At 50.9% G+C, this 26,792-nt stretch overlaps 1 protein-coding gene and 1 pseudogene across 1 annotated transcript in view; one reads left to right on the top strand and one right to left on the bottom strand.

Annotated features, from left to right (window-relative positions):
- Nucleotides 1-7,818: 7,818 nt before the first annotated feature.
- On the bottom strand, nucleotides 7,819-8,971 carry LOC101028408 (uncharacterized; annotated as a pseudogene).
- A 17,007-nt stretch (nucleotides 8,972-25,978) lies between these two features.
- LOC120363115 (amyloid-beta A4 precursor protein-binding family A member 2-like) overlaps nucleotides 25,979-26,792 on the top strand; it is a 58,186-nt gene continuing 57,372 nt past the window's right edge. Inside the window, exon 1 of the mRNA XM_074394026.1 lies at nucleotides 25,979-26,193. The gene's annotated coding sequence lies outside the window, so the exon portion shown is untranslated. The remainder of the gene's footprint in view (nucleotides 26,194-26,792) is intronic.

Raw genomic sequence — 26,792 nt, 5'->3', positions numbered from 1 at the left:
AGAGGGGGAGCCTCTGATTTGCTGGTCAGATGCGCTTTCTGGATGAAGCAGCATCCCTCCCCACCTCGGTCTGCCCTGCCTGGGCTTTGCTCGCCATCAGACCAGACCCACTGAAATGCACATGGTACCTCTGTTGGACTTAAGAGATCTCTGGATTTCTGCGTCTCTCTCGCTGGGTTTTGTGCACTGGGGTTGTGTCTATTCAGTCATCTTGACTCCTCTCTCATTTTTGTACAGTCATTTGGGTGTATTTCTATTTAATAATAACTTGTTTGCAAATTGAGAGGACTCTACCTATGATTTCTGCTTAGAGATCTTGACCTTGAGGAGCTCATAGTTTAATGGAAGGGAGATCTAGAAAGCAAGAATCCAATGCAGAGAGTGAGGTTCTGTGGTACATGATGTGTACAGGGTGCAGAGAAGCGTTATGGTACCTTGTTCTGGTCTCACCTTCTAATGTTCTAGATTTCCCATAGTGCCATTTCCTGAACCTGCCTGATTTTTTTCTACCATCTGGACCTCTGTCTAAGGCACCGTTCTCTCTCCTTGCAGGACTTTTCCATGCCTTATGTGTTGGGTGAAGTTCTGTTTCTTCAAAATCTTCTTGAAACCTGCCTCTACCTCATCCAAATAATTGTTATGTCTATGTCTCCATGATTTCTTTATAAATAATTATAGCCAATTCTCATTATTTTCAGTAGTCCTATTCTATAAAGTTGCCTAGAACACTGAGTTAATCAGATACTAAACCCTGTTCCCAGGGAAAATATGTACACATGTACGTATCTCACATAGGTTATAATCTGAATTCCTAAGAACAACTCACCCTGGTAAATTAAATTTTCTTTATTTACCAAAGAATAAAGGAAGGATAGAAGTGTTAAGTGATTTTCCCGAGGCCACTCCACTAATAGTTGCCAGAGTTCAGATTCAGACCTCGCCCAGTTGGCCCCAGAGCCAGAGTTTCCTGCACTACCCTGCACTGCCCTCTACCGTCTCTGCCCTCTGATCATCTTCGTATGAGATCTGAAAGCAGAAGACTGAGGGTCATCTTATTTGACCTTAGCCTGGGAAGTGTGCAAGGAATGGCAGATTTCTCACTACTGTGTGTATTGCCATGAGTCACCTTGAAAGGTTCCCAGGCACTGGGGAATACAAAGACATTTCAGCCAGTAAGCAAATGTGCAAATATGGGACCCACAAATAATGAGCATCAACTGTATATGTACGCGACTGCTAGGGTCTGTTTCATGGTAACCCCTCCCGCCAGCAATGTGGACTTTTCTTTAGCTTCTTTGATAGTTCAATTCTCTATTTATTCATTTATATAGTTCTTTAAGCACTTACCATATGAAATGAATCCCCAAAGAGTACAGCTGCTTTGCTCAAGGGAGTCTTGGTGTGTGTAGGTGTTTATGCCACATACTTTTATAGATGGTTTTATTTAACAATTTTTTGAACTATGTATTTATGCACATTACCCAGTAAAATACAAGTGAATGGGCCAGGCATGGTGGCTCACACATGTAATTCCAGCACTTTGGGAGGCCGAGGCAGGTGTATCACCTGAGGTTAGGAGTTCAAGACCAGCCTGGCCAACATAGTGAAACTCTGTCTCTACCTTAAAAAAAAAAAATGCTTAGCTGGGCAATATGTTTTATTCATATGAATAAAATAAGAAAATGAGTGACAATCAGAGATTTCATCTAAAAAGCATACTTACAGCCTGATTTCATCCAATATCATTTACATCCTTTTACATCTAAAGTTTGAGAAAGGGATCTTCACAACGGAAGACTCAGGCGCACTAGGAGTTCTATCATAAAAGACCAAGTAGAGCCGAATGTCCAAACTTACTAGAGAAGAAAAGCAGAATCATTGGCTATATTTTCACATTGCATACAACAGGAAATTGAAGTTTTGAATTTTTATCAGCATCATTCTTCCAAGTTAATAGAATTAAACCAGAATACTCCATTCTTCCAAAGCCTCTAGCCAGGCACAGTTTTACTGATTGCTTCCTGCTTTTCAATGGTTATAAAGCAGAGTCCTGATAGGCACATTTTGTGTACCTGCAAAGACCCAGAACTAAACAGTTCCATCTGTTCAATATTCAAACAAAAGTCCTGTAAAGCTCAGATGGTCTGTGTAATATGTCAGTACTAGCACCAAAGCCTCAAATAGAAATAGATACTGAGAACACTACTAGCAGACAAAAGTAAGCTCTCAGCTGGGAGTAGTAGTTCACACCTGTAATGCCAGCACATTGGTAAGCCAAGGTGGGAGGATTACTTGAAGTCAGGAGTTCAAGACCAGCCTGGGCAGCATAGAGAATTCACATCTTTATACAAATTTTTCAAAATTAGTGGGGTATGGCAGCACACACCTGTAGTCCTAGCTACTTGGGAGGCTGAGGTGGGCAAAATCACTTGAGCCCAGGAGTTTGAGGCTGTAGTAGCCATGATCATAAATAATGGCAGTAACCCTGAAACAGCCACTTGCACTGGTTGCCACTCACTGGAGGATATGAGTTTTGGCTGGCCAGGTTTCTGGGGACAGAGGGCTCAAGGGACAGTAGAGCATAATTGTTAAGATTGTGGACAAACTGTAGGGTACTGGTTAAGGATCCTGGGTTTGAATGTGCTCTCTCCATCTGCTAAGGGTATGATTTAGAGCCAATTGCTTGAGCTCTTTGGGCCTCTCTTTTCACATCTGTAAAATAGGGGTGGTATTGTTTTACTTACATTTGTGAAGCTTCAATGAGATTTGTTATTGTTGTTTTTATGTTGATCCCTAGTACAGGGCATGCTATAAACTCCTCTCCTCTTGGGCTTGTGTTTCTTGAGGAGGTGGAGGTAGAGAGTATCAGAGGTTTCTGTTAGCTCTGAGAGTCCGAGATTTCAAGGCCCACTAGAGTGGAAACCTCGGGGTCAAGGGCTCCTGTCTGCCTTTTCTATCCTGTGTCCCCGCTGTGAAGAACCACACCTGGCCCGTATGTGTTCAGCGTTTGTTGAATGAATGCACCTTTGTAAATCACAAGCTGGCAGAAGCGTGGGCTTTTCTCACACTCCATCTCTGAAGATTGATGTGACCATCCTTTCGAGAGAATCTAGTTTCAGACTTTCAGTTCTGTGGCTGTGGGTGACAACCAACAAAGACCCAAATCCTCTTTCTTTGGGAGCTTGAGGAGAGTTCACTAATTTATGTTCCCATTGGGTCTCAGAACTTTGACTTTAAACTCCACTCCTGGCCCCTGCCTACCGCTTCCTGGCCTGCGGAATAGAATCGAGGGGGCCACCCTCAGTCACCTTTGACTCTCCCGACAGAAACAACAGAACTGAGCTCAGCTGGATGAAGTAACACTTCTTCGTTTGCTCATGACGTGACTGCTGGGTTTGGGGGGCACTGAGATGTAGAGGCCCGTCTTGTCTCACTCACTCCCATACCGGGGAAGAAGGCTCGCCCCCCAGATTCCACTCCATCCCACAGGGTCCCTGAAAACCTGGTCCCTTAGGCGGTCCTTTCCTGGGGCATTGGTGGCATTCTGGGGACATGTCTGGCTCTGCCGTCTCTGCCACTCCCCCGGTAAGAGCTCTGCCTTCCTCTTCCTGTAGGAAAATAAGCCAAGCCACCACCATCAGGCAGCACTCAGGAGGCAGGTAGAGGTGAGTAGAGGATGTGAAGTTCCCTCCCGTTCCCTGGAGGTTTCTTTGCTTCTCTTTCAGCACGTCCTTGGCTTTTCTCCCACAGGCTCACAAAATCACCAAATTGCAGAAGGCACTCTATGTCACTGAGAATGCGGCCAGGCGGCTAGGTGGGAATCTGGGCACACCATCATCCTTCAACCTGGCACTTTGACAGGCTTTTAGGGGGAGTCCCTTGGGCCTCATCTCAACCTCTCTCATTCCAGGAGGCTGCAGATACCTCTCTGGCCGCCTACCCTGTGCCTCAGAACACATGGAGGACTTGATGCAGGCTCTCTCTGATGTCTTCACAGAGAAAAAGGCAGCGGACAGGGTGAGTCCAACCACCTGCCCCATCCCCTGGTAACCTGGCTTCCCAGATGGAGGAGTGAGTCTAAAGGTTCCTTCTGCAGGACGGAGTGTCCTTCCCAGAAGGCAGCATGGGCCATTTCTTGCTGCTTTTGTGTGTGGTTGTTAGAGGCAGGCTGCTGTGGGTTAGTTGGGGGTGCTGTAGGCAGTGAGCACAGGAAACAGAGCTCAGGGTCCAAGTGCCCACCCTGCCCTTACCTGGCTGTGGCCTTGGCCAAATCCTAGGTGCAGGTTATAACGGGTACTTATACCATGAAGATACAGAAGAGTATCTTTCGTATGTTACTATTTGTGTAGAGAGAGGGAATATGTGTTGTGTATGTGTGTGTGTGTGTGTGTGTGTGTGTGTGTGTGTGTGTTTATCATGGTAGGATACATAAAATATGTTTGTAAGGATTCATTAACAACTCAGGAGAGAGGAACAGTGTGGGTGGGAGATGTTTTCCTCTTGTACCTTCCGAGTTTTGGACTATGTGAACCTATCATCCTTTCAAAAAGTCAACAAAACATTAATTTTCTTCTTCTTATGTGTCCCCACCCCCAGGAAAGAATGGGTTTGGAGAATCAGAGATACCTGGGTATTGAAATCCCAGTTCTGTCTCAGTGATCTTAGGCAAGCACTTAACCTTTAATATCCCATGTTTTTCATCTACACAATAGAAGTAATAATAGTACCTGTCTCCTGGTGGTTGTGAGGATTAAATGGGATTGTTAGCATAGTACCTGGTAAAGCACTCAATGAAGATTCCAACAGTGGTAGTAGTAACAGTCATAGCAATATTTTCTGATCTCTCTGGGCCCCTTAGCCAGCTATAAATTCAACTCTTTCCCTGTCCCTTCCACCCTTACTGAGCTCTTTGAAAAACAAATGAGGGCCAGGCTCCTTGGCTCACACCTGTAATCCCAGCACTTTGGGAGACTGAGGCGGGCAGACCACCTACGGTTGGGAGTTTCAGACCAGCCTGACTACATGAAGAAGCCTGGTCTGTACTAAAAATACGAAATTAGCCAGGCGTGATGGTGCATGGCAGCAGTCCCAGCTACTCAGGAGGCTGAGGCAGGAGCATCACTTGAACCTGGGAGGTGAAGGTTGCGGTGAACCAAGATCGCGCCATTGTCCTCCAGCCTGGGCAACAAGAGCGAAACTCCAACTCAAAATAAAAAAGAAAAGAAAAAAAATGACACCATGGGCTCAGACATGCCTTTGGAACATGCCAGGCGTGACTGAGACTGAGGAAGTGTTACTGTGGAGTAGTAACTGCCACTATTGTTCCTGGTCGGCCGGTTGCTGCTCTGTCTGCTGCATCCTGACTTAACCTTTCTGTAATTGCAGTGCAATGAGGAGTTACTAAAGGAGGGGACGGCCGGAGTCTGGAACTGTACAGGAACATGTAGGACGGCGGAAGGGGGGATGGGAGGCCTGGGGGCCCTTAGCGTGGGTGGTGTGCTGGGAGGTGGGGGGTACAGGTTAACATGGTGAGGGGGTCATACAGGTTTGCACGTGTGCCCAGCAAAGCTCTAGTGCCTGCTGTACCACTGACTCGTGGGGTAGCCTTAATCAACTCACGTCTTCTCTCTGGCCTGCCACCTGTGACTTTTAATTCCTGGGGTCCCTACCAGTGCCATGGTTCTGTGGTTGTGGGGCAAGGGTAGAGGGTTGATCACCAAAGTGGTCCTTTCTGCTCTTCATTCATGCCTTTCTCTACTGCCTCTGTACATTGTATCAATGAGGAGCTGCAAAAGAGAACACCAAACTTGAAGAACAACTTCAACCCTTACAGTCCAAAAAGGCCACCATCCAGCTCAATGTCCAAGAGCTAAAAAGAAAGCTGGATAGGGCCAAGCTCCTGCTGCCACCAATGAGAGGCTGCAGCCCCGGGGATTGTGGAGCCCCATCCAGCTGGGGCCATGGTCTCCAGATCATCCAGGGTATGGGGAGGCTCCAGCCCAGAGCTGGAAAATCTGGATCCTGGTTCTGGTCCCACTATAAAATCCTCTAGGGTGTGCTAAAAATCTGCAAACTGTGGCCCTGCCTGTGGAATCAGAACTCAGGGTTAGGGCTTAGGGAAAAAATTTTTAAAGCATCGTGGATGAAAACCATTATTTTATAGATGACATTTCTATGGCTAGCTCATGAGTCTATTCCTTTTTGAGGTTCAAACCAACACTTTCACTATTCCAGGTGCAGCTACAGGAGGAGGTCGAGAACCTGAAGTAGGAGCTTCACAGAGTGAAAGGAGAGCTCCAAGAACAGCTGGATGAAAATAATTGCTGGAATCGCCTCTACCAGGAGCAGGAGGAGAAGATCTGGAAGAGGGAGGAGAAGATACAGGAGCGTGGGTGGAAGATACAGGCAGGAGCAGCGATGCGGCAGTAGGAGGAGAGGATGCAGGAGTGGGAACAGATGATGTGGGAGTGTGAGGAGAAGATGAGGGAACAAGAGCAGAAGATGCGGGAGCAGGAACAAAAGATGCGGGAGCAGGGGCAGAAGATGTGAAGGCAAGAGGAGACGATTCCGGGACAGGTGGAGAAGATGAGGGGACGGGAACAGAAGATTCAGGAGCAGGAGGAAAAGATTCGGGAGCAGAAGAGGTTTCAGGAGAAGGAAAAGATGAGGGAGCAGGAGGAGAAGATGCAGCCTCCCTTCCATGTATCGGTAAGTCTAAGTCAACTCTAGTCATTTCATTCCTCTGGCCAATGATTGCTTAGGGCTTGGGCATGAGCTGCCTCTTCGCCTGAGCCTGAGCCACAACTGTCCTCTGCACCTACCACACTGATGTGCTGGGCCAGGGACAGCTCCATCTCGATGGAGATAAGCTGTGAGGAGCTGGTGGCTGGGAAGATCAGGTTGTGGCAACAGGTTTTGTTCAGAAGGTTGTCCATCAGCTTGCCCTTGGCATTAGCCATGAGGCAGGGAAAACACACACACACACACACACACACACACACACACACACACACACACAGACCTGCCAGACCCTTGTGCAACTGCCCCCACTGCAGCTGACCGCTATGAAGGGAGAGCCCAGGGGGCCAGGGAGCACAGGTGCCTCAAGGGCTGGCTGAAGCAGTGAAGGCGCTGGCAGGCCTGGCTCTCCCTGGGGACTTCAAATGACATTCAAGACAGAGCTCATCTATATTCTCCTATGCCAGAGGTCTTCCTCCTTTTCTTCTCTCGATCAATGGATGGCATCCCATGGTCTGCACATCTGATACAAAACTGAGTATCTCTTCCTGACCTCTCCCTTGTTTCATCCAAGTAGCCACCTAGTCCTGTCTGTCCTCTCATCTCCCCAGCTACAGCCATGTCCGTATCGCCCCAGCCTGGCCCTCCTTGTATCTCCACCCATGCTCTGCCTCTGCCATCCATGTACCATACAGTGGTAGGCTGGTCTTTCTACAGCAAACTGGACTAGGGCCCTTCCCTACCCACAGCTCTCACAGCTAAAGTTGGATTTAAGCCTCACATGGTTCAGCTTGGCATTCAGAACTCTTTCCCCCTCGGCACTGTTTCATCCAGAGCACTCACAGGGCAGGGCAGGAGCCCCCTTCCTCAAATGTGGCTTTGGTGCACAACTGGGTATGAGATGGTGATTTCCCTAAGAAGAAACAGGGCTGAGGTGGGGGGATTTTCTGGGTTCAGAGTTAGCCCTCCAGAGTACAAGCTTCCTTTGAGACACTAAATGAAGGGGTCCAGCTGGCAGCTGGCTCCTGGTCTGGAGCTTCACAGAGAGGTCTCAGCTCAAAGCCACAATCAAGAGCCAGCTTAAATGCAGCCTCCTGCAGGGAACGCCCAGAGCTTCCACAGCCTCATATCTGCCCCTCTACATACTCCAGATCTTTTTGCCAAGTGGTGTTTGGCTCTTCATGTCGTCTCCCTTCCATGCCTGGGAGTAAAGGTGAGGTGCAGACACTTAAACTTGTGTACTCTGGTGCCTTCAGGGAGAATGTGTCAAGTAGAGAGGAGGCAGCTTGCAAAGAGGGAGACTCAGAGGAGAGTCAAGGACATGTGAGCAGGCGAGCCTGGGAAAAGGAAAAGAGATGAGAGTGAGCAGAGGCACGTGTTGGGGCAGGGGAGCAGGTGGGAGAACTGGGGAATGAGGGGGCTGGAGAGGTAGGGGGTGGGGATGTGGGTGAGGGGCTGCCTGGCTGTCCAGGCTCAGGAGTCAATTACATCCTCCTGCAAGGGCCAGCTCACCAAGTAGCCCAAAGCCCTCCCTCTGCGTGTGGGGCCAGAGGGCCCAGAGCAGGAATGACTCAATTGAGCAGGACTGAGGCAGACTTGAGTGGGTGCTGGGCTGGACTCCTGGACGTGGGGAGCAGCTGCCACCCTGCTTACCACATCCACTTTCCAGCTGGCTGCCTCTCTGAGCGGATGCAATATTGGGTGCCTTGTGAAACATGCTCCTAGTGCACTTGCTGCCTGCTGTGCCCCTAGGACTGCCCTGGGCTCTCCAGAGGGGGTTGCTATGGAGGCTGGGCCTAGATTTTGAGCCCTGCCTCTCATACTTGGTTCCCCTCCCCCAGAGGCCAGCTGCTTGAGTATCCTGGAAGCCAGTCTATCCCCGGGGTACGGCTGGGTTTGTTCCACAGCCCTTTGTGGTGTATGTATTTGAACTGACTGCTCATTTCACAGAGAGGGGTGTGTCTTGCCGCAGGTCATCTGGCACATGTAAAGCAACTGTGGGGTCAGAATCTGCAGCTCCCAGCCCCTAGCTCTGAAACATTAGGGGAGGCTGGACCTCACATCTCTGAAGTCCCACCAGGCTGGTGCGAGTGGGCTCCTGAGTCCAGGGCTGCCCTGCAGGCTGTGGGGCTCACGCTCCAGCTCTTGGCCCACCTGATGTGCTCAGGCTGCTCACCTCTGGGCCTGTCCTGCCTCTCAGGCATTCAGCTGACCCCGAGGGCCTCTCCCTCATCTTGACCACCAGCTATGGACTCTGACTTAGAGGTTCCCAGAACCTTAGACCGTTTGGCTCAACACCCCCCCATTTCTCAGCTGGGGAAACTGGGACCAAAAAGGGGAAGCAACTTTCTCACAGACGCCTAGCAAGTGAGAGGCAGAGCCAGGTCTGGGAGCGTCTTTCCGACAGAGGTCCTCCCTGACCCCTGAGCCTTCTTCTGTGTCCGATTAACTTCCCCGTAAGGAGACCGCCCTGCAGAGGATGGAAATGGTGCAGTCCAGGGCGGTGGGTGCCTGCGACTCTGCCTGTGTTTGTACTTGTGAGTGTGTAGGGGAGCGGGGATGAGGGGTGGGAATAAACAGCAGCATGCTAGGGGCTGGAATGCACGCCAGCTCACCCCCCAAAAAGACACGGGAGAGTCCTGCCCAGCATAGCACATGCTTAGGCTTTCCAATCTGCTGAATGCCTGTGAGACTGGCTGGGCTAAGAAAACAAAGGATAGGCATTTCCCCCACAGATGGCAAGTGTGGTCCAGGACGGGTGGAAACTTCTGCAGCAGCTTTGGGGGTCACATTCCAGCCCATGGGCTGACAGTTAAGCAGAAAAGCCGCCTCTAGGGGTCAGTCACGATGCAGTGACTGTGATGAGGACAGGTGAAACCCTGTCTTTAATAAAAATACAGCGCCGGGCGCGGTGGCTCAAGCCTGTAATCCCAGCACTTTGGGAGGCCGAGGCGGGTGGATCACGAGGTCGAGAGTTCGAGACCATCCTGGTCGACATGGTGAAACCCCGTCTCTACTAAAAATACAAAAAATCAGCTGGGCATGGTGGCGTGTGCCTGTAATCCCAGCTACTCAGGAGGCTGAGGCAGGAGAAATGCCTGAACCCAGGAGGCGGAGGTTGCGGTGAGCCGAGATCGCGCCATTGCACTCCAGCCTGCAGCCTGGGTAACGAGAGCGAAACTCCGCCTCAAAAAAAAAAAAAAAATACAAAAAAGTTAGCCAGGTGTGGTGGCAGGTGACTGTAATCTCAGCTACTCGGGAGGCTGAGGCCGGATTATCACTTGAACCCACGAGGCGGAGATTGCAGTGAGCTAAGATCATGCCACTGCACTCCAGCCTGGGCGACAATAGCGAGACTCTGTCTCAGAAAAAAAGAAAGAAAGAAAGAATGCTGGAGGATGGGGGAGTCTGCTGCTGATCTGTGTCCATATCCCTGGCTTTATGGGGTGTATACCTCCCCAGTATCCCTAGGACAGGAGCTTGCAAATACCATGAAACCTGGAGACCCCTGCAAAACTGGAGAAGTCAGGCTAGAAAAGGTGATAAAATTTAATAGGTTTTTATAAAAGTTTCATGAGTATGTCTATAAAAAAAGAAAAAGAAGACCTATCTAATTATCTATGGGGAATAATATAATCTTGGTGCAAAACTGGAGCAAGGATGTACAGGGAAAGTTCACGACAGAACAGTCTGAATGATGGGTCTTTGTCACAGGGAGAGGGCGCAGGGCAGTGCTTAGTGACGGCCTCTGGAGCCATACAATCTGGATTTGTATTTCTGCTGCCACTACTTACCTTCCCTGTGACCTTAGGGAAAATGACTTGTCTCCACTGCGCCTTAACTTCCTTGTATATAAAGGGGAAATAACCTTTGCAATAAGCCTTCTAGAATGAAATGAAATACTTCAAGGAAAGTAACTTAACAATATCCAAAACATAGAAAACCAAATAGAAGTTAGCTGTTAACTTTTATGAACATGAATTCCAAATTTTGTATAAAATAATACCAAGCCAAATACAGTAATGTGCACACAAAAATAATGCATCATCGTGAATTAGACTTTATTACAGTCATGCAAGGGCAGAGTCAACAGATAATGCACTATTAGCAAGCTAGCATCCTTTTTTTGTTTTGGGTTTTCTGTTTTTTGGTGTTTGGGGGTTTTTTTGAGACAAGGTCTCTCTGTTACACAGGCTGGAGTGCAGTGTCAAGATCTTGGCTCACTTCGACCTCCCCCTTCCCGGCTGAAGCAATCCTCCCCACAAACCTTCCAAAGTGCTGGGATTACAGGTGTGCGCCACTGCACCTGGTCCTATTTTCCTTAGTGTATAGGAATTATCACACCTAATGGCAAAAATTTTAGAAGCAATTTTTATCAATGTTAGGACGTAGACAAGGGTAGCTTTTATCACTGTCTTTTTTTTTTTTTTTTTTTTTTTTTTGAGGCGGAGTTTCGCTCTCGTTACCCAGGCTGGAGTGCAATGGCGCGATCTCGGCTCACCGCAACCTCCGCCTCCTGGGTTCAGGCAATTCTCCTGCCTCAGCCTCCTGAGTAGCTGGGATTACGGGCACGTGCCACCATGCCCAGCTAATTTTTTGTATTTTTAGTAGAGACGGGGTTTCACCATGTTGACCAGGATGGTCTCGATCTCTCGACCTCGTGATCCACCCGCCTCGGCCTCCCAAAGTGCTGGGATTACAGGCTTGAGCCACCGCGCCCGGCTTTTATCACTGTCTTTATTGAACATGGCACTGGAGTTCCTAGGCAATGTGTTCAGCTGATACATAGGAAGTTGCCATTTTTTTTTTAAGGTTATGAGATGCCCAACATCAGACATGTATGTGAGTCAACCTGTAATAGAAATAAATCGGCTAGGTGAGATGGATCATTCCTATAATCCCAGCACTTTGGGAGGCTGAGGCAGGTGGATCACCTGAGGTTAGAAGTTGGAGACTAGCCTGGCCAACATGGTGAAAACCCCATCTCTACTAAAAATACAAAAATTAGCTGCATGTGATGGCTCATGCCTATAATCCCAACTACCTGGGAGGCTGAGGCAGAAGAATCACTTGAACCCAGGAGGTGGATGTTGCAGTGTGTGGAGATCATGCCACTGGACTCCAACCTGGGCGACAGAGTGATATTCTGTCAAGAAAGAAAGAAAGAGAAAGAAATCAACAGGCATGGTGGCTCACACCTGTACTCCCAGCCCTTTGGGAGGTCGAGGCAGGAGAATTGCTAGAACCTGGGAAGTGGAGGTTGCAGTGTGTGAAGACTGTGCTACTGCACTCCAGCCTGGGTGAAACTCTGAAAACAAGAAAGAGAAAGAGAGAGAGAAAGAGAAAGAGAGAGAAAGAGAAAGAGAGAGAGAGAGAGAGAGAGAGAGAGAGCGAGCGAGGAGGGTGGGAGGGAGGAAGGGAAGAAGGGAGGGAAATCAACCAGGCGTGGTGGCTCACACCTATACTCCTAGTACTTTGGGTGGCCTAGGTGGATAGATCACCTGAGGTCAAGAGTTGGAGACAAGCCAGGCCAAAATGGTGAAACCTTGTCTCTAATAACAAACATATACAAATTAGCCAGACATGGTAGTGGGCTTCTGTAATCCCACCTACTCAGGAGGCTGAGGCAGGAGAATCTCTTGAACCCAGAAGGTGGAGGTTGCAGTGAGCCAAGATTGTGCCACTGCACTCCAGCCTGGGTGACCGAGTGAGACTCTGTCTAAAAAAAAAAAAAAAGAAAGAAAGAAAGAAATATACGAAGAAAATAAAAATTTTAAATTGGAAATAAGAAAACTACTTATATTTTCAGACCTTATGAATGTCTATGCAGAAAATCCAGAAGAATATACAGATACGTTATTTGGACTAGTAACACGGTTTGCAGGTTTTTTAAAATTCAAGATCAACTTTAAAAAAACTATTAGCATTCCTGTACATCAGAAGTAACAAATTAGAAAATGTAATAGAAAAAGAGATTCTATTCACAATAGCAACAAAACCCTGAGAATATATCTACCAAATGTACACAGACCTTTCATGAAGAGTATTGCTATAGCCGGAATGTGTCTCCCCAAATTCCTGTTAAAACTTAATCACGGCCGGGCGCGGTGGCTCAAGCCTGTAATCCCAGCACTTTGGGAGGCTGAGACGGGTGGATCACCAGGTCAAGAGATCGAGACCATCCTGGTCAACATGGTGAAATCCTGTTTCTACTAAAAATACAAAAAATTAGCTGGGCATGGTGGCGCGTGCCTGTAATCCCAGCTACTCAGGAGGCTGAGGCAGGAGAATTGCTTGAACCCAGGAGGTGGAGGTTGCGGTGAGCCGAGATCGCACCATTGCACTCCAGCCTGGGTAACAAGAGCAAAACTCTGTCTAAAAAAAAAAAAAAAAAGCAAAAAACTTAATCGTCAGGATGATAGTATTAAGAAGTGGAGCTTTTCAGAAGTGAGTAAGTCATTAGGGTGAGCCCTCATGCATGAGATTAGCACCTTATAAAGGGCTTGAGGTGGTAGCAAATCTGTTCCTTCTGCCTCATGAGAACATAGCATTTGTCTGCTTCAGAGGAACCAGTATTCAAGGTACCATCTTGGAAGCAGAGACCAGGCCCTCACTGGACACTGTACCTGCTGAAGCTTTGATCTCTGCTTCCAACCTCCAGAACTGAGAGAATAACTTCTGTTGTTTGTAAAGTACCCAGTCTCAGGTGTTTTGCACTACAAAAAGACTAAGACAAATATAAAAATTACCCATAGATGTAAAGGAAGAATGGAAATATATGCCATATATATTATGAATGGTAGGACTCAATCCTATAAACATATTACTTCTCACTGAATTAACCCATAAATTAAAACAATTCCCAGACAAATGCCAATAGAATTGTTTTGGAACTTGACAGGCTGATCTGAAAATTCATGTAGTCATTGAGGGGCCAAGAGTAGTGTAGCTGGCTGGGCGTGGTGGCTCACACCTGTAATCCCAGCACTTTGGGAGGCCGAGGCAGGCGGATCACGTGGTCAGGAGTTGAGAACAGCCTGGCTGATATGGTGAAACCCCACCTCTACTAAAAATAAAAAATTAGCCAGGCTGTTGGTGCGTGCCTGTAGTCCCAGCTACTTGGGAGGGCTAGGCGGAAGAATCTCTTGAACTCGTGAGCAGAGGTTGCAGTGAGCCAAAATTGTGCCACTACACTGCAGCCTGGGTGACAGAGAGTGACTCTGTCTTAAAAAAAAAAAAAAAAAAGCAAACCAACAACAGAAACTTTGAAAGCATTTAGATGAAAACGTAAGGGGACATCATTATGATTGGGGCAGTGTCTTAGTTTGGGCTCCTCTAACAAAATGCCATAGACTGGGTGGCTTAAACAACAAACACTGATTTCTCCCAGTTCTGGAGGCTAGATGTCCAAGATCACGGTGTCAGCATGGTTGGTTTTTGGGGAGGGCCCACCTTCTGGTTCACAGAGGGCCATCTTCTTGTATCCTCACGTGGCAGAGAGCAAGAAAGACAGGAAGCCACTCTCTTGTATCCCCCTGCTCTTCCCCCCCCCGCCCGCAAAGGTTGAGTCTCACTCTGCTGCCCAGGTCGGAGTGCAGTGGTACCAACCCGGCTCACTACAACCTCTGCCTCCCGGGTTCAAGCAGTTCTCCTTCCTCAGCTCCTGAGTAGCTGGGATTACAGGCACCTGCCACCACGCACAGCTAATTTTTGTATTTTAGTAGAGACGGGCATTCGCCATGTTGGCCAGGTTGGTCTAGAATTCCTGATCTCGTGATCTGCCTGCTTCGGCCTCGCAAAGTGCTGGGATTACAGGCATGAGCCACCTCGCCCAGCCTGATCCTTTTTTATTTAAAATTTTACTTTAAGTTCCTGAATACAAGTATAGAATGTGTCGGTTTGTTACGTGGGGGATACATGTATGGTGGATTGCTGCACCTATCAACCTGTCATCTAAGTTTTAAGTCCCTCATGCATTAGCTATTTGTCCTAATGATTCTTTAAAAATTCTCTGAATACTGGCAGTTGGCTCAAGCCCACCAGATTTGGGTCCTGAGTGAGGCTGGGGGCAGGCCTGTACCTTTATTTTTAAATTTATTTAATTTATTTCATTTTTTAAAGAGATAGGGTCTTGTTTTGCCACCAAGGCTGGAGTGCAAGTGGCATAATCATAGCTCACTACAGACTTGAACTGCTGGGCTCAAGTGAGCCTTCTGCTTCAGCTTCCAAAACATTGGGATTACAGGTGGCAGCCGCTGTTTCTGGCCGTAAGCCTGTATCTGTCATCCTATGGACTGTGGACATCAGCCACTCACTCCCAGGTGCTGGGACGGGGTTTAATTTCCAGTGACTGGCCCAGAGCCTGCCCACGGGAAGATCTCAAAGGAGGCTGTTGAAGGAACAGCATATAACTTGCCCGACAGCACACGCTCACACAGATGGGGGTGGGGGTTTGAGGAGGTGGGGTGGGGGGGTTGTGTGGATCAGCTTCAGGCACAGCTGTCTGGTTTCCTATGGATGTGACCACATAACGGTCAGGCAAGAAGATGGCTGAATTTATCTTCTTGGAATCATTGCTTAGTAATTGTTGCTTCCCACCATTGGCATTGGAGAAAGGCTGGGCCACAGGCTGGGTGAACTTTGTTTTGGCCGGGTAAGCAGAATGGAAAGGTGGAAAGTAAGCAGTGAAGGTATGCTCACCCGAGCGGGGAGGGGGTCACGAACTTCGCTGACCTGCCCCAGCTCTGCCTTTGCCCCTTTGGCCCTGTGGCTATAAAGCTGCCCTACCAGGAGCAGCCCCTACTGGCAGCTCTGGCCCTGGGGATTTGTGAGTGTTTGGTGGGGGCAGAGTGTGGAGAGGTCAAGTCCACACTGCATTTAACCCTAGTGCAGCTCAGGATTCGGCTTGCGTCAGCCCCTTCTTCTCAGGGTCTCAGCTCGGGCCCTCAAGGCAGCAGGCAGATGGGCTCTCCTCACCCCCTAGGTCCCCTGTCCTTCACCCCCCACTTCGGACACAGATTCACCTAATCCAGCCACAAGGAGAAAAGAGAGCAAATCACTCAGGGAAGGAGGCACCTGAGCCCCTGCTCTGCCCAGACAAGGCACCCTGTGCGTCTCCAGGGTTTACCACATCTACCTGGGATTCCCCAAAAGGGCCAGAGGGCCGAAGTGACACCGCAGTCTCCAGCACCACCTTCCAGGGCCCCCAGGGAATCGCTGGCGCTGTGGGGGCAGAAGACTGGCTCCCCTGGGTACGTGTGTGTTCCCCAGGGCCCCGCGGAGGTCAGGGTCCTCTCCATTCAGGACAGCAAGGAGAGAATGGCCTGGAGTGAGGTCCTAGGATTGGGGGCTAAAGCAGCACAGAGTATCGGAAACGGGGTGCTGGGGTGGTTAGAGAGAACCGGTAGGGAATACTTGGGGTCTTGCATGCGCCTAGGGGAGCTGCAGTGGGGGGGGGCAGCAGGGGGCCTCTCCTGCAGGATGGAGTTTTCTGAGGGTCGCCTCCTACAATTGCGGTGGTGGTGGGGGGCGGGTCGAGTGAGTTGAGTAGGGCGCAGTGAGGCGGCGGTGGTTCGGTGGGAGTCTCCTGTTCAAGGGCTCTACCCGCGGGACCAGACCCCTGCAGCTCCCCAGCCAGCAGGGCCAGGACTTGCCTCGGGAATCTGGGTGCTCCCCAGGGCCCGAGGCATTCGGCAAGCCGCGCCTTCCACCGCCTGAGCTCCAGCTCCAGCACCAGTCCGGGAGGCCAGCCCGGCGGCCCCGGTTCCAGGTGCACCCGCCCGCTCTGCCTATTGTCCCAGCAGGGCCAGGGGGGCCAGGGCCTTGTACACTCCCGGCTCCGACGCATCTTTGTATTCCATCTCTTCCTGCCACGCCGTGTGGGTGTGGCCGGGAAGCTTTTCCCGCCCCAGAAACCCAAGGGAGGGTGAAGGGAAGGGAGCGATTGGGGGTCCGTGTCTCAGGTGAGTGCGCGTGTGCCCGGTAAAGGTGGCCCTGCGCGCTTGCCGTCTGCCGTTTCCGGTTCACGCCCGGCGGCTACTCAGCTGCAGAACGTGTGCGCGGCTCGGCGCGGGCTCGCTGAGGAGCTCGGCCTGGCGGACGGAGCGGGCGGCGACTCTGGGAGGACGGCAGCGCGCTGGAACAGCCCCGCGCCCTGGCCAGGTAAGCTGCGGGACCCGGGCTGCCCGACTCTCCGGTGGCAGCCTGCGACCTGGCGGGGTGCTTCAGGGACCGGAACGAGTCGGGGGATGCGCGTAGGTGGCTGCCCAAGTGCTCCGAGCGCTGCCCTCTGGACTCCGCGGGGTTGTGGGACGGCTGCTGCTGGGATCTGGGGGTGCAGCCCGGAGGCCCCACTCCTCTCCTATGGCCACCTCCTCTTCCCACGACCCGCAGGCGGGTGCCGCATCCCGGGAGGGGTGGCACCGCAGGGACGGGCCACTTGGCGGCGGCTACAGGCGCTGTCTGGTGGGGGTGAGGGGTAGTGGTGGGGGAGCGAGGGCGCCCACTTGGGTCCCACCAGGATGGCCGGGCCGCTGGTGCGTTCCTTGGCCGGAGAACCCGAGCCCGGATCTTGTCCCATTTCTCTTTCCCTTCATAATAAGGCCCAGAGGGAAACATTTCTAAACTAAAAATCCCACACTCTGTTGCCCGTGGGCTGCAGGCGCCGGGTTGGGTGTGTGCGGCTGGGCGCGCGCTTGCCAAGGAGCTCTGCTTCGCAGACCGACCGAGCGGGCGGCGGCGGGGCACGGCGGGGCACGGCGGGGCGGGGACGGCAGCACGCTGAAGCAGCCGGGTGCCCTGGCCAGGTAAGCTGGGGGGCCCAGGCTGCCTCAGTTACCGGCGGTGGCAACCTGGGGCCTCCCGCGGCGCTGCAGGGACCCGGATGTGTGGGGGCGGGCTGGCCAGCCGGAGGTTGCAGCCCCAGTGCTCCCGAGCGCTGCCCTGTGGACCCCGCTGGGCTGCGGGGAGGCTGTTGATGGGATCTGGGTTTCAGCCCAGCGGCCCAACTTCTCTCCTGCCGGCCACTTCCCTCTCCCACGACCGGTGGGTGGGCGCAGTGGGTACTAGGCGGCGGCTGTTGCATCCCGTGGTTGGGTGGGCGTGGCGGGGGGATGCCTCGCAGTGGATAGCCACGCGGCGCCGGCTAGAGGCGCTGTCTGGGGGTGGAGGGGCAGTGGGGTCCTGTCGCTGGGCTGGGCGGGCCGCTGGTGCATTCCCCCGTCCTCGCTTGGCGCTGGCATCAAGTCCCAATGCCAGGCGGGAGCTGGTTTGGGGTCCTCTCTAGGTTCGCTGTCCCTGGAGAACCGGAGCCCGGATCTTCGCCTCCTTCCCTTTTCCCTTTATAATAAGGCCTAGAGGGAAAAACTTCTCAATTAAAGACCCGACACCCTGTTGTCCCTGGGCTGCAGGCGCCGGGTTGGGGGCACGGTGGGGGCCTGCTCCTGTGCCAGGCCCCTTCCCCAAGGCAGGCACTGCCTGGAAGGCTGCTGGTGGTAGATCTGGCTGCAGACGGTGAAGGAGAACATTGAGGACAGATCCCCCAACTTTGGCTGTGCTGAGCCCATCTGGAGTGTTTGTTTCTGCTTTTTTTTTTTTTTTTTTGAGACGGAGTTTCGCTCTTGTTATGTTACCCAGGCTGGAGTGCAATGGCGCGATCTCGGCTCACCGCAACCTCCGCCTCCTGGGTTCAAGCAGTTGTCCTGCCTTAGCCTCCTGAGTAGCTGGGGTTACAGGCACGTGCCACCATGCCCAGCTAATTTTTTGTATTTTTAGTAGAGACAGGGTTTCACCATGTTAACCAGGATGGTCTCGATCTCTCGACTTCGTGATCCACCCGCCTTGGCCTCCCAAAGTGCTGGGATTACAGGCTTGAGCCACCGCGCCCGGCTGTTTCTGGATTTAATCGGAAGTGGAACAGTTTCAGTGCATCTTACAGGTTCATGTTAGTGATGAACTTGGGTGGAGATTGTGACACAGCTTGTTCTCTCTTCCCAGGCTCTTAGTGCATCCAAGATCCTGAGCTACCAGGTGCCTGGCCACTCCCGCCCAGAGCTCTGCCTTGGCTGAGCTGGTCACCGCTGTGTGTCCCGGGCTGCCGGCCTGTCATCTGCAGTGCACAGGTATGCATGTGTGCGCATATGTACATACACCACACACGTACCATGCTCACTGCACACATACCACACTCATAACCCATACACACCACACACAACAAACATATCTACCCACCTCACACACCATACACTACGTTATACACCATGCCCACCTCACATACACCACACACGTACCCCATACACTTAACCCATATGCAGCACACACACACCACACACAACACACATATCATACCCACCTCATACTACACACATACCATGCCCGCCTCACACACACCGCACACATACCCCATACACAGCACACACAACACACATCATACCCACCTCACACTATACACATGCCATGACCACCTCACATACACCACACACATACCCCATACACACCACACACAACATACATATCATACCCACCTCACACACCAGGCACACTTAACCCATATACACCGCACACCACATATGTACCATGCCCACCTCACACACCCCACACACTTAACCCATCTACACCACACACACAGCACACACATACCATACCTACCTCACACACACCACACATACCTCAGATGCACTGCACACATATCATACCCATGTCACACATCACACACCACATATATGCCATGCCCACCTCAGACACACCACACACTTAATCTCATGTACATCACACACACCACACACATATCCCATACACACCACACACAGCATGCATATCATACCCATCTCACACACCACAAACCACATATACACCATGCCCACCTCACACACACCACACATTTAACCCATGTACACCACACAATATCATACGTGCATACACTACACACATCTCTTACACACCACACACACCCCATACACACTACAGCATGCACACAAAACATGCACACTCAACCCTTCCACACTGCATCACACTCCACACATACCACAGACACATCACAGACACCACATACCATACACCATATACAGTACGCTGCACACACTCACCACACCATCAAGTATGCCCCACCACCACACACACACACACACACACACACACACACACACACTACGTACTCCCTACGCATCACACCACACACACTGTATCTCATGCACGCACCACACAGCCCCCGCCACACAAGCTACTCATTGAATGAAATGAAATGATTTAGTTTTCCCTAACACCATTACATTGGAGGCTAGGATTTCAACATATAAATTTTGAAGGGACACATTCAGTCCATAGTACATAGAAAGTAATTTCTTAAAGTACTGAAAGTGTCTGGGTGTGGTGGTTCACGCCTGTAATCCCAGCACTTTGGTCGGCTGAAGCAGGAGGATTCCTTGAGCCCAGGACTTCCAGACCAGCCCGGGTAACATAGCAAGACCCTGTCTCTCCATATTACATATGTGTATGTATATATATATATATATATATATATATATCTCATTCCACAAATTTAGCTTTTTGGTCTGCTGTGTGCCTGTAGTCGTAGCTACTCTGTCTCAAAAGCAAGAAATATTAAAAGCATAAGCTCAAAAGAAAAATGGTGATAGATTTGATTTCGCCAAAGTATTTAGACTTCTGTTTGACCAAACGTATTGCAGACAAAGTTTAAAAAGAAACCGTAGATCAGGAGCAGGTATTTGCAATTCGTATAATCAGCAAAGGATGCATATGTAGAATATATAAGGAATTCTTATAAACTAATATTTTTAAAAGTCAACTAACTGAAAGAAAAGTGAGCAAACAATATGAACATGTAATTCATAGAAAAGTTAACTTGGCAGGCACAGTGGATCACACTTCTGATCCCCGCACTTTGGTAGGCCAAGGTGGGAAGATCACCTGAGGTCAGGAGTTTGAAAGTAGCCTGGCCAACATGGTGAAACCTCGTTTCTATTAAAAACACAAAAATTAGCCGGACGAGATGGCACGTGCCTGTAGTCCCAGGTACTCGAGAGGCTGAGGCATGAGAATCGTTTGAACCCAGGAGGTGGAGGTTGCAGTGAGCCGAGATTGTGCCACTGTGCACCAGACTGGGAAGCAGAGCAAGATTCCATCTGAAAGAAAAGAAAAAAAAAAAAGAAAAGGAAACTTGAATTATGTGATCTGGAAACATAGCAAGAGGTTTAGCATCAATAGGAATGAGGGAATTGGGCATAGAAATGAGAAAGAGAGGCTGGGTGCGGTGGCTCACACCTATAATCCCAGCGCTTTGGGGAGGTTAAGGCAGGTGGATCATGAGGTTAAGAGATGGAGACCATCCTGGCCAACACGGTGAAACCCTGTCTCTAATAACAATACAAAAATTAGCTGTGCGTGGTGGTGCGTGCCTGTAATCCCAGCTACTCAGGAGAATCGCGTGAACCAGGGAGTCAGAGGTGGTAAGTGAGGTGGTGCCATTGCACTCCAGCCTGAGACAGAGCGACTGTCAAAAAAAAAAAAAAAAAGCAAGTTTTGAATAATATGTACAAGTCACATATAATATATAATAGGACATACATGTATTAGCTAACATTTTAAAATATATTTGAAGACATCCACATAAGTAGCAGAACTATAAAATATTGCACAGGAGTCACGAACTCTAAATTCAAAGGAGTGGGTACCTCTGGGGACGGGTAGCGGAATAAGCCTGTAGGGGGAGGTTCTGGGGGCTTTATTTCATATATAAGTTTGCTTTAGTTTATGAAACAAGAAAAAGTCTGAAGCAAGTACCACTACATATGAGTATGTTCTGATAACCCCAGAGAGTGGTACCCAGGTGTTTGGCATACGGGCTCCTACAGATTTGTGTATGTTTGAAACATTTATTTATGTATTTATTTATTCTTGAGACTGAGTCTTGCTCTGTCACCCTTGACTGCAACCTCTGCCTCCCGAGTTCAAGTGATTCTCCCACCTTAGCCCTGGGTTTACAGGCTCATGCAACCACGCCGGGGTAATTTTTGTGTTTTTAGTAGAGACCAGGGTATCACCATGTTGACCAGACTGGTCTTTAACTCCTGACCTCAAGTGATCCACTTGTCTCCTCCCAAAGTGATGGGGTTATAGGCATGGGACACTGTACCTGGCCTGGAATATTTGACCATATATTTTATTTTATTTTAAGGAGTGCCTTTTGTTGAGTGTGCCCAGGAGGAGGATGGCTGTGGCGATGGGCAGGTGCCCTCCCTGCTGTGCACCCGGCCGCATGTCTGCCCTAGCCAGGCCCCAGCTGCAGGCTGAGCAATTGTCCACAGGCCAGACAGGGCGACGTCCTGGCCTGGGGCTCTGCCCACAACTGCCGAGTGCCCTTTTTGCAGTTGCTTGGCAGTAGGTGAGCCCGGTTTGCTCCACCAGCTGAGGCCCAGGCTGCAGTGGTGCTGGCTACCGAGGACAGAGTTAGTGGCCTGGGACCTGCCACAATCCACAGCAGGAGTCAGAGCCCGATTTCCCAGTCAGCAGAGTGAGAAGGTGGATCTCATGGTCTCCAAGGATTCATCCAGCTGTTTTCCTTGGCCCAAGGTTTATCCCGAGGCCTGTGGCTGATGGCCTGGGGTCCAGTCTCTGTAAGCAAGGGAGCAAAGCTGAGCAGAAGTCAGCCTCCACATTCCTGGCTTTTCACCCCCATCCTGAGCTTCCTCTCTCTGCCTTCCTTACCAGTTCTGGTGCCCCTTGAGGAGGGGCTTCCTAGAGGAAGAGTTGGCCAAAAGGGGCTTTTATGTGTGACTTGGAAGGCAGAAGGAAAGAGGCAGCCGTTGCTGTCTGCAGGCAGCTGTGGCCATCCGCGGTGTCACTGGCCAGGTCTCGGTCCCTTCTGCCTGTGCACAGCAAGTCCATCATTGTGACACGGGTTTTGCAAAAGAAAAAAGATGGATTCACAAGGCAGCCAAAGGAGGAGGAGGTGGGAAAACAGCTCTCAAATCCACCTCCCTGGCGATAAGGCTGGGGGTTGTTTCTAGGTTAGGGAAGTGTGATGCTCTAAGAGGTGGAGGAGGTGGCATTATTTGCGTCCAATAGTACCAAATATTAAATGCATTTAATAAATAGATCTTCCAAAGAGGCTTTGTGTGGGCAACAAAGCCGTTTTATTATTTCTCGCTGGAGTGCAAGTGGACCAAATCCAAGAAAGGCGAAGGGGTTAAGATGGGAATTGGCTTTATAGGTTGGGGTAGTTTTTTCAGGGGTAGGGGTGTTGCAGAGTAAGATCAGTTACAGTGGTGGGGGTAGGGGCAAGGAGTATACATGACCACAAGCTTAGTTACAATGGCGGGTGGGGATGAGACAGAAGAGCGGATGGGTGAGAGATATTCACATTATCATAAGAACAGTTAAGATGGCAGGGTTGGGTGAGGGGCTTGTGTGGGGAAGCTCTGCTGGGCAATCAGGGACAATGGCGAACAAAAGTGCAGGATGGGAGGCGGTCAGCTGAGGCAGACGGGACTTCAGACTTTCATGCTCCAGGCTTGTCTATGGAGACTTGACAGGTATTGGCAGTGGGCAAAAATGAAGTAATAGGTTCATTTTGTGCAGAGGAGGCCGGGCACGGTGGCTCATGCCTGCAATCCCAGCACTTGGAAGGCGGAGATAGGTGGATCACACAGTCAGGAGATCGAGATGATCCTAACATGGTGAAACCCCATCTCTACTAAAAATACAAAAATTAGCCAGGTGTGGTGGCACATGCCTGTAGTCCCAGCTACTCTGGAGGCTGAGGCAGGAGAAATGCTTTAACCTGGGAGGTGGAGGTGGCAGTGAGCCAAGATCGCACTACTGCACCCCAGCCTGGGCAACAGAGCCAGACTGTGTTTCAAAAACAAATAGAAGAAATGTTCAGAGGAAGGCAGTGCAAGGCTCTTGTCAGTTTTCTGGTACTTCCTTAGCCATGTAGCTTTTGTTCTTGTGGTTACAATGTGGCTGCTGTTTTTCCAGGCCTTGGATTGCCTTCCTGGGAGGGAAAAAGGGAAGGTTCAAAGGCGGAGTCTGTCTCTTTTTAGCTGAAAAACATATTCTCAAAAGTTTTTATCTTTCAGCTGCAAATAAGTTGTGTCACTATTCTCAACTGCAGGAGTGTTTAACTGAGCATGTTGCTTCCTCTGTTAGATCGGTTTGCAAATTTATTAATGGGTACTGAAATTGTATCAGTTGCTTTTTCTTTGTGGATTGAGCATTTGTTTCTTATATTTTTATGTTGATAAGGTAGTTTACAGTGATTGGCTTTTGCATGTTAACTAACACCGCATTTCTGGAATTCAGTCAACTTGCTTGTGATGTATGATCAACCCAATTTTATATGTGGTTTAATTGGGTTTGCTCATAGTTCATTTGGTAATTTTGTACTTATGTTCACAAGAGGAAGTGGAGTGTAAGTTCCCTTTCTGGTGATGTCATATTAGGTTTCAATATGAAATAGTAAGGCTATACTGGTTAAACAATTTAGAAATTGTTTCTTCTCCTATTTCTGACATAGTTCATGTAAGATGTATGCTATTTCTTCCTTAAGCATTTGGAAAGAATTCACTTATTTAAGCCATGTGAGACTGTAGTTTTTATAAGGTTTTTAATTACAGGTCCAATTACATATATATCACTTCATTTTGTTAAGCCGTGTTTGTTGAATGAATTTGTTCATTTTATCTCAAATTTCAAAGTTGTTCTAATATTTATCTCATTTTTTTTTTTTTTTTTTTGAGATGGAGTCTCATTCTGTCGCCAAGTTGGAGTGCAGTGGTACAATCTCGGCTCATTGCAACCTCTGCCTCCCAGGTTCAAAGGATTCTCCTGCCTCAGCCTCCTGCTGAGTAGCTGGGACTACAGGCTCGCACCACCACACCCAGCTAATTTTTTGTTTTTAGTAGAGACAGGGTTTTTCACTATGTTGGCCAGGATGGGCCTCGATCTCTGCACCTCGTGATCCGCCCTCGTAGACCTCTCAAAGTGCTGGGATTACAGGCATGAGCCACCGTGCCTGGCCTCATTTATCTTTTTAATACTGATAAGGTCTGCAGTTTGTGTCTCTTGTCTGTTTTTTTTTGTTTTTTTGAGACGGAGTCTCACTGTTTCGCCTGGGCTGGCGTGCAATGTCGAGATCTTGGCTCACTGCAACCTCGGCCTCCCGGTTCAAGCAATTCTCCTGCCTCAGCCTCCCCAGTAGCTGGGACTACAGGCACCTGCAACCATGCCTGGCATGAGCCACCGTGCCCGGCCTTACTTCTTTATTTTTTTATTATTTTTTTTGAGAAACAGTCGGTCTGTCGCTAGGCGTCAGGCTGGAGTGCAGTGATGCAATCTCTGCTCACTACCAACCTCTGCCTCTCAGGATCAAGGAGTTCTCCTGCCTCAGCCTCCTGAGTAGCTGGGACTACAGGTGCCTGCCACCACGCCCAGCTAATTTTTGTATTTTAAGAGAGACAGGTTTTCATTGTGTTGGCCAGGATGGTCTCGGTATCTTGACCTTGTGATCTGCCCGCCTCGGCCTCCAAAAGTGCTGGGATTACAGGCAAGAGCCATCGCGCTCCGCCCTTTTGCTAACCCGTTTAATGGGTTCCCCACAGTGCTGGGATTGGCCTCCAGAAGTGCTGGATTACAGGCAGGGGCATTCGGGACGCCACGCCTTCCATCGTCGGGGGCTCCAGCCCGGTTCCGGAGACCAGCTCGGGGACCGGTCCCGGGTGCCCCCTCTCGCTCTGGCGACCGTCCCAGCGCAGGAACCAGTGGGCGCAGGGCCTCCCGGCGCGGTCGCAGCTTTATCTTCCCTCTCTTCCCACCGCTCATTGTCGCCCGGAAGCTTTTCCCGCTCCAAAAATCCAAGAGGCGAATGAGCGCCTCTGGTGAGGGGAAGCAGCGGGGACGGGGCTGTGGATGGGGGCCGCAGGTGAGTGCGCGTGCGCAGGGTGGAGGCGGCCCTGCGGACTTGCCGTACTCCGCTTCCGGGGCGCGCGGGCCGCCGTTTAGTTTGGGGGGTCGCAGCTGAGTGCGCGTGCGCAGGGTAGAGGCGGCCCTGCGGACTTGCCGTACTCCGCTTCCGGGGCGCGCGGGCCGCCGTTTAGTTTGGGGGCCGCAGGTGAGTGCGCGTGCGCAGGGTGGAGGCGGCCCTGCGGACTTGCCGTACTCCGCTTCCGGGGCGCGCGGGCCGCCGCTTAGTTTGGGGGCCGCAGGTGAGTGCGCGTGCGCAGGCTGGAGGCGGCCCTGCGGACTTGCCGTACTCTGCTTCCCGGGCGCGCGGGCCACCGTTTAGCTTGGGGGCCGTTGGCAGTTGCCGGGCTGTGCAGTTACTAGTTGTGGTGTGTGGCTCCGCGCGGGTTAGTCAGGAGCTGGGCTTCCCGGACCGAGCGAGCGGCGATGGGCGTCTTAGCTGGAGGGTACGGGGGCTGGCTCTACCCGCGGGGTAGACGGGTGCGTACCCAGAGGAGACGGCGGTGGCGCGCAACCTGCGGCCACAGCGCGCCGAGCTTTGCGGTCTGGACTCGGCGGGGCCGCGGGCTGCGGGGCTGCTTACTGCTAACTGCTGGGATCTGGGGGTGCAGCCTGGTGGCCCCACTCCTCTCGGGCGGCCCCTTCCCCCTCCTACGACCGGCGGGCGGGTGCAGCGGGGTCCAGGAGTCGGCTTTCGCATTCTGGGCAGCGGGTACCACAGCAAAGGGCCACCGGGCGCCGGCAAGAGGCACTCTCTAGGGATGCTCGGGCGCCCTCTCAGGGCCTGCCAGATTGGCAGGGCCGCTGGTGCATTCTGTGGCCCCGCTTGGTGCCTGCATGAAGTCCTGGTGCTGGGGCGGCAACTGGGTTGGGGTCGCCTATGGGTTTGCTGCCCCCGGGGAATTCCGAGTCCAGATCTTCATCTTCTTCCCTTTCCCTTTATAAGAAGACCTAGAGGGGAAAACTCAATTAAACACCGCGTTGCTCCTGGGCTCCAGGCTCCGGATTGGGGGCGCGGCGTGGACCTGATCTGAGGCCGCGCCCCTTTCCCACGTCAGGCACTGCCTGGCAAGGCTGCT

This window comes from Saimiri boliviensis, chromosome 2 (genome assembly GCF_048565385.1).
Source record: "Saimiri boliviensis isolate mSaiBol1 chromosome 2, mSaiBol1.pri, whole genome shotgun sequence".
Classification (NCBI taxonomy): domain Eukaryota; kingdom Metazoa; phylum Chordata; class Mammalia; order Primates; family Cebidae; genus Saimiri; species Saimiri boliviensis.
This window is presented reverse-complemented; position numbering and strand designations above follow the sequence as displayed.